This window comes from Notolabrus celidotus, chromosome 4, assembly GCF_009762535.1.
Source record: "Notolabrus celidotus isolate fNotCel1 chromosome 4, fNotCel1.pri, whole genome shotgun sequence".
In the NCBI taxonomy this organism is placed as follows: Eukaryota; Metazoa; Chordata; class Actinopteri; order Labriformes; family Labridae; genus Notolabrus; species Notolabrus celidotus.
Window position 1 is genome coordinate 10,408,118 of NC_048275.1, and position 8,987 is coordinate 10,417,104.

Sequence of the window (8,987 nt, forward strand, 5' to 3'; positions counted from 1 at the left end):
CCGTTCAGCCCGCCTCCTGCGCATACATTTCATGTTTGTTTGTGTTTGTAACTTTAAATATGATAATGTTTGGGTGTTTTCTTACCGCTGAGTGAGACATGAGTTGACGTAATGCAAAACACAAACTGAGTCCTGAGGACATGCTACATTCAAATTCATGCTAGTTTTCCATGACTACCAACCCTAGCTTTAAAGAAAGTAGCCGTTTGGACCAGAGGCATTGTTTGTACTAGGCCATAAACCTGTTTTTTGGTGTTGTAAAAATGGGCGAGTTAATGATATGGGACCTAATGAGGAATCCCTGTCTTTCGGAGCCAGCCTCAAGTGGACATTGGAGGAACTGCAGATCTGCATCTCTCCATTTTTCAACACTGAAGGCTGCTGCTTTGTGTATATTCATGTTTTTAACATGTATTTAAACCAAGAGACACATTTGTTTTTCTTTTGACTCTAGTGGAGGTCTGTTTGTTTGAAGAGGCACCAAGTGTGATTTGTTTAGGTGCAGAGGTTTTACAGTTTGAGTCACTGGGTTACAATGAAATGTCAGAGCTAACCATGAAAGAAGAACAGCCATAATGGCAGAGCATCTCACCCACGGTCTATTCATAGGTTAAAGCCTGTAAATGGAAAAAAACGCCCAGCATGACCACATGTTTGAGATCTACAGTATTCAGAGGCACTCTGAGCACGGTGGAGGAGGTTTGGACAATGATTTGCTGCAGACCGGCACACAGCAGGCCCATTATCTGCCAATTTAGGACAGTTCACTTCCTTGTCAACATCCTGGTCTCAGGCAAAACCTCCGTCTCATCCCTCTTTGTCCCATTATTGGAGCTTGTTGTCGAGTTAGGTCAGAGAACGGGAATCACTGATGAGCAGCACCTCCCTCCCCTCCTCGCCTCTCTCTCGGGGTATCATTTGCAGGGGCTGGATGCAGAGGAGGAGGAGGAAGAAGGGGGTGAGGGCGGTGGATGATATAAGTGCAGAGTTTTAATGAGGGCTGGGACAGCAGAGTCATCTACTTATCTGTCACTCAGACTCCTTTCATCGCTCCCCTCCCCCCACGCGAGACGGTGAGATAGACTGAGTGAGCAGAGGGGCGGGGAGGAGGGCGGAGAGGGAGGGGAATGGTTAGAGAGGGTGAGGCAAGAGAGGCACATCACTTATTTATTTATGGGTTATAAAATGTTCTGCCCTCCTGTTCTGTTCCCCTTTTCTCTCATGCAGTCTTTTTTTTCCCTCTTCATTCAAATTCAAGAGGGTGAATACTGAAATATCTGATATCCTTTTTCAGAGGACCCGGCCCCCTTTAGCATCGAGCACGAGGCAGAGGAGGAGGAGGAGGAGCTGAGGTTTAGTTACAGTGTGGCATGAATCTGACATTTATTATATGTGTGTGTGTGGGTGTGTATATGTGTGTGTATGTGTGTGTGTAAGCCTATTAGCATTCCCCTTGAGCCCGGTTCCTTCTGTGTGTGTTATTAATAAAACATGCAGTAGATATCCTGAAGGAGGCCATACCATTAATTTAATCCATATGAATGATTGCATTCAGAGCTGCATGTTTTTATACATCAGACATTTTAAACTGTGAAACCATCAACATATGACAAAAGTTTGAGTTCCAAAACATTTATTGAGCCAGTATTTTATAGATCTTATGCAAATTTGTATTTTTTTATTCATTTATTTTTCTAGAAGTCGAGAATGCTGTGAAAATAAAACTTTAAAACATGCCACTTTGCTTTAAAGGAATCATGTTAAAAAGACAAAAGAAGAATATTATTTTAAAGCTCCTGTGAGGAGTTTTTAACAAGATAGGAAACAGACTGCAATTAATACAGATGGCTCTGTTCGTCCTATACAAGCAATTCCACCGGGGAGGTGTGAATATTTCAGAATATTAATTTGTAATGACTTTAATCCACTGCCAGGGGGTAGGTGTCACGTGTGGGGATAACATATACATGTTACAAAATCACACACTGGGTGATTTGTTTTGGACTATATTTCAGAAAACACTTCTCACACATGTACAGGACAAGATCAGCAAATACTCAACTCAACTCAACTTTATTTATACAGCACCTTTCATACATAAAAACATGCAGCCCAAAGTGCTTCACAGAATAACAGAGAGACAGAAAACAACAGGAATGGTACAATTATAAAAGGCATGATTATAGGTTGATTGATCACTCTAAATTGCCTGTAGGTGTGAGTGTGTGCATGAATGGTTGTCTGTCTCTCTGTGTTAGCCCTGTGATAGGTTGGCGACCTGTCCAGGGTGTACCCTGCCTTCCGCCCGAAGCCAGCTGGGATAGGCTCCAACCCCCCGTGACCCCTAACGGGATAAGCGGTCAAGATAATGGATGGAAGGATGATTATAAATGAAATACTTAAAAATAAAATTAAATCAATGCAGTAAAACTAATAAAATAAGTAATAGTGGAAAGAAAAGTTACAAATAAGGTATGGTTAACAAGATCAGGTGAATACAAGAAATAAATAAATTAATAAATAATTAAATAAGATAAATTAATGTTAAAGCAATAATTAAAATAATAATGGTTAAAATTATAATAAAAATAATAAAAATAATAAAAATAATAAAAATAATAAAAATAATAAAAATAATAATGAAGCCCATGGCTAAAAGTAGGTTACTCCAATTTAAAAGCTAGATTAAAAAGGTAAGTCTTAAGTTCACTTTTAAAAACACCCAGAGAGCTCACTGTTTTGATGTCCAGAGGCAGAGAGTTCCAAAGCTTAGGGGTGTAAAAACAGAAAGCTCTCTGGCTTTAGAGGAAAGGAATCACTTTCTTCAAATTCAAGACAAACACAAAGTTCCTCACAGGAGCTTAGATTTAACATGACACAAACCAACCTAAAGATGAGACTGTACAAAGATATGGACAGCACAATACAGCACAATAGCTCCCCCAAGGTGAAGCCAAAAACTGTTGGCGCTCCCCCTGGTGTCCGGCTGCAGTATATGTCTTAAAGCCTGCCTCCTTTATGTTAACAGATGGACCATGGCTCAAACTAAAAAATACTAAAGTACATGTTAAATACATTTTTCTCAAACATGCTCATGCTTCAAGCATTTTGCTCTTTTAATGCTGATTAATGTGATAGTGTTCTTTTTTTTGTTTACTTTATATATGAGTTGATGTTAAAAGGAGTGGGTGTGCCGTCATGATCAATAGCTCTGTTGACAAATGCGAGCTTCTGAGCGTTCTCTGCTGGATTGGCAGAGTAGAGGGGAAACAGTGAGAGAAAACAGAACTAACACTGAAGAGTCATTGAACTTTCCATAACCGTGGGTGTGTGCTTCAAACCAACACAAGAATCTGTTCTGCTCTGGACTGCACCTACCAGGGGGATCCATAGGTTTTATCTGTGAGTTTAAAGTGTGTTGTGGTTCCCTAAAATGATACCATACAACAATACAAAAGAGTCAGTGATAGTACAAAAGTCATTATTCTGTTCTGTAAACATGGAGAAGATGAAGAGCTGGACAACACCAAACAAGCCCCTGAAGTTATAACAGACATGTCACGTGTTACACTAGATCATTACAGAGTCTAAAAGCATCATCATTTAATGGTGTCAGTATTTTCAGAAACACAGCAGGTGGAAAAAGTGTGTGTTTGTGTGTGTTTAGCCTCAAGAGCAGGCTTGGTTCAAGTCCAGTCCTGTCGTATGAATGAGTGTGTGCGCAGGTGTCGTCGCACAATCAGTCAGTTTCTGTGTGTTCTCATATATGTGAGAAAGTAAAATGTATAGGTGTGTGTTTGTGTATGTATATGTATGTGTGTGTGTGTGTGTTCCGTTGGGTTACATAAAGGGTAAAGGCGATGCTCTCGACAGCTGTGCTCTGTGGTGGCAGGTGTGTTAGGGTTGTATATGTATGAGTACAACACGCCCCTGCCTGCAACAGGACGTGGACCTGTTTTGTGTGTGTGCACTGTGCGTGTGTGTGTGTGTGTGTGTGTGTTCAATGCATGGGGAACTGTCAGCTGTTGTGCAGCTGTTGTTTGTGTGCTTTAGTCACTGGCTGAGGAACTGTTAGAGCTACAGTGGGCACTGTTTCTCTTAGTTTCTTTCACACACAGATTCTTGCCCAGCGTTTATTATATAACATGTTTCTTTGATTTATTTAATGTTCGTCTATAAAGGGACAATTTATAGCATTTAAACCAATACCACAGCTTTTACTGTCAACGCCTCCTCAAGACTAACCCCTCGATTGGCCTTTAAAATAAATTAAAATAATCCACAAAGAGTGGAAAAACAACTAAACAATAAAATATAGAGAGAACAACAAAATGTACAGACTTTAATACGATAAGCAGCAAAACAAGAAGCTTTGGTTAAAAGAAGTCAACAAACCCTCTTTAAAAACTGTTTAAAACTGGGATTAAAATGATCTAAGTTTGAGCTGGTAGGGTCAAAATTTCACATTTTAATACCCTGACCCGAAGAAGCTTTTTGTACAGGTGCAGCAAATATCAGAGTAAAGTGAGGGTCAATGAAATGTCCATGTAAGAGATGTTTGCATCCTCACATGTCCGTCATTACTCTGCAACATTTGCATCACGGTCCAGGTATTAGACAGCTCAAGCAGACAAAGGCGGTCCAATAGCAAAATGATGACTACAGTTCCTCAAAGCTCCTGTTAGGAGTTTTTGAATGGTGATGAAACAGACTGAAATGAATACTGATGCCTTTTTATGACCCACGAGTCATAGAGCAAAACAGACCATTGGGAAGAAGTTTGAGTATTTCTGATTATTATTGTCTGATGACTAATATTAACTGCCACAGGTAGGTGTCACAGGGAGATAAGCATCATACAGTCAAAACAGCCTTCTGAAATTAACCCTTGGAAAAGATTTGTTGTGGGTGGTGAGTTAGACATTCAAAATGAAGTGGGATGACATCTTTTTGTGTCAGATGAATTGAATTACCAAAGAAAAGCAGAGGGATTCTGCCTCAGTCTGGGGGTGTCCCAAAAACAACACAAAACAAAGGTTCCTCATCGGAGCTTTAAAATGACAACCTGTCCCTTTAAGAAAAATACACTTCAATGGCCTAAAATGTAAATGTCCAGCTCCTTGGTACCGTATCTTTTCACCAAATCTAGACCCTCATTGGACCCATCTAAAAAACCTACCCTGAACATGAGACTTATAAACCCAGGCTAAATACAAAAACAGGTTTCAAAGAGGGGCGTTTGAAATTAAAACATTTGATTACTAAGGTTTTCTTTTACGAAAATAACAGATGTGTTAAAGCACATTATCACAGAATGACTCCTGGACTGACTGAACATCTGAGTGATGATGAACAGCAGCTGAAGAGTGTTGGAGGGTGGAGTTTTCCACTATAACTCACGTCTTTGATGGCTAATATTGACAAAGGCCCAACACATTTTCACAGCTTATAGCTTATATAACCACCCTGTCAGTTCAGTGCTGACATGGCAGTATTAAGTGTTATAGTCTGTGAAACATATGTGGCTGTTGGTGCTGTTGGACTGAACATACACTCTCAAACACACACACACGCAGCTCGTTGTCATATAGAGCACAATGCACATACAGAGCGGCTGTTCGTCGCTGAGGCTGAATGCTAACCTTCATCTGATAATGCCTTTGAAATCAGTGCCAAAACTCTGATCCAGGAGAGCTGCTCACACAGTCTGACACACACACACACACACACACACACACACACAAACACACACACACACACGCACGCACACACACACACACACTGACACACTCATACACAGAAATACATCAAAGACACTTATCCGTGTTTACTGATCTCCAGGTTTATTTTTGCTCATACAAACCATTGTAATATAATCTGGTCCTCTGTTCGGCTTCAGATGAACAACTTTAAATCAGTTTTTACGGGATAAATAACCACACATACACACACACAGACGCTCTCACACACACACAAACACACACAGAGAGAGAGAGGCTGTGTGCAGGTGGGCTGTATAAGCAGATATGTGTTTGTATACATGAATATTGAACATGTCTGAATCAAAATTAAAGGGCAGTTTGGAGTCACTCGGTTGGAAAACAGCTGCAGCAGTTTATGAGTGAGAATACAAAGTGGCGTGCTTCACCTGTTGCCATGGTAACTTTTGACTGCTTTGCTGTGAAACTTATAAAAATGAATTTATTACTTTTTAAAGTTTAAATTTACAGTGGAGCAGATTCACGTCTTATTTAATTTTACAACGTGCGTTACTTTCACTTTTAAAGCAGCTTATCCCTGTAAAGACTAAAGGTCTTAAAACTGATCAGTGAAAGAAATATAGTCAGTAAGCTTTTTATAAACATCTTTTTAACATAATCATATGTTTTGTGTAGCTTTGAAGATTGCAGGAGTGACAGATAGAAGCCTCAAAGGTGGAAGGTAGGCCTAAAGAAACAGGTTTCCTCTCATATATACTCTTAAAAAATATTAATATGAGCAAGTTCTTTTATTTATTTATTTATTTATTCTTTTTTTTACTTTTATTTTATTTTTATAAAAAAAAAGTTAAATTTTTTTGGCCTTTTTGCCTTTATTGATAGGACAGCTGAGGAGAGACAGGAAAAATGTGGGGAGTGGAGAGCGGGAGAGACCTGCAGGAGATGGTCGCAGCCCAGAATCAAACCAGTGACCCCTGTGACGAGGACTGTAGCCTCTGTATGTGGGGCGCTTAGACCGCTGGGCCACCAGCGTCCCCATCTTTTACTTTTAAATGAGCAACTTTACGTTTTGGCTTTTTCGTTCTTTAAGAAAATTGTATATTTTCATTTTTTTAAATTTCAGCTTCTTTCTCTTAACGCTAGAGATGATAAAACTCGATGTTTCAAACGTAGAAAATGAATTAACTTTTTTCCATCACATAGTCATGATCCTCTTTGTTGCTCAGCTGAGGGATTCATTCATGTGTTTTATGTCTTTGTTTGACGGGACAAAGAGAACGAGTCCTGATTCTGTCTCATAATAAAGTCATGATGAAAAACAGAAACCTGGTTCTTTCCACAGGATCATTTGTAACATGTCATATAAAAGCTCCCTCAACATTCACATCACAAGAAGCATCATTCTTTGACAGTAACACAGGTATGTCCGCATGAGTCAATAACTCCTGCTGTTTCTGCTTCTTCAGAACTAAAAGTGAAAGAAACTGAGCGGAGGTTTAGTCAGAGAGGGAGAAGGTTTAAAACCCCACACAGCTGTTTTTATAGAGGCACGCACAGGCACCGTAAATCCCCTTCAAGTGCTCACTCCTCCAGTTCATCACAACAATGCTGATTCTCTTTCTGTTTCAAAAAGGAATTAAAAATAACTGTACTTTCCCAAGTCCTCATAAGTGGAATGAAGAAATGACTAGGTGGAGTTTAACACCTTTGATCACACGGTGATATGAAATGAAAGGAAGAATCAGACACACATGCTTTACTTTGGTACAAGAAACTCTGAAATGTATACAAGTAAAAAGAACAATATGAGGGACATTTATAAATATGATGTCTGAGCCTAGATTACTGAACCTCCTGTCATATTTGGGAGAACATTAAGTTTTCACCAAATCATCTGAACGTTTAAAATGCTCGTACAGATGTTTTATTGAAATGCAGGGGATAAAAGAAGTGTGGTAAAAAATAAATACCCAACAAAGTACAGCTACCATGTCTGAAATCTGTCATCAGGTAAAGAAACCATGTGTTTGCTGATGACACAATTCTGTACTGTACTGCTGCTAATGCACAGTCTGCTGTGCATTCTGTCCAACACTGCTTCTCTGAATTAGAAGCTGCACTCACCCAACATAGGTTGGTTTTAAATGCTGAGAAAACAAAATTCATGCTCTTTTCCAGGTCCAAACATATTAATCTGAGTAAATTCATCATCAATTCCAATGCAGGCACCGAAATAGAAAGGGTGAAGATTTACAAATATCTCGGCATCTGGATTGACGAGAAAGTAACTTTTAAAAGTCATATTTTAAATTTGTCAAGTAGACTTCGACAAAAGATTGGCTTTTTTTACAGAAACAAGTCCTGTTTTCCTCTCCACTGCAGGAAAACTCTGATAGAGGCAACATTTTTATCAGTCCTCGATTACGGTGACATCATGTACAGGCATGCTTCAGCCTCTACATTAAAGCCACTTGATGCTGTATTTCACTCTGCCCTACGTTTTATTACTGGTGATAGTTACAGCACTCATCATTGCATACTTTACCAAAAGGTGGGATGGTCTTCTCTGGCAGAAAGACGTGATTTGCATTTTTACTTGTTTATTTATAAAGCACTTATTGGAATGCTACCGTCATATTTATCTTCGATGCTAGTTTGGTCTTCTGGGGCAAAACATACCAGATCAACTGGTTGGCTCACTCTCCAGGTTCCCAGAGTTAATTCTGAGCTGGGAAAATCTGCCTTTTGCGTATTTGCACCATCTGCATGGAACTCCCTGCAAAGCACTTTAAAAATAAATGCACTGGTTTCTTTTAATCATTTTAAATCATTAGTTTTAAAATGTTTAACCTCTGATTGTACCTGTTTTCACTAACTTTGTGTAACATTATTTTTTCAATGGTTGTAACATTACTTTTAACTGTCGTCTGTTTTTAATTGATCATCATTCTTTTAGGGTTATATCTTTTATTTGCTTGTCATGCATTTTAATGTTTCTTTTATATACTCGTCGTCATTGTAAATGAGGGCTTGCCCTCAATGATTTTCGAGTTTAAATAAAGAGAAATAATAAAGTTTGTAAACTGTTACTTTCCATCTGTGGTTAAAAAATGAAGAACTTTTGGTGGATTTGACCTGACCCAGAGCTACTTCATAGAAGTGTTGAATGTCTTAGTTAAAACATATTTTCTAAAGTTCCTTTTGTTAAACAACAAACTCTTCACTAAAGAACGTCTTAATTCCCTAGAATGCAGAAGTTTAATTATT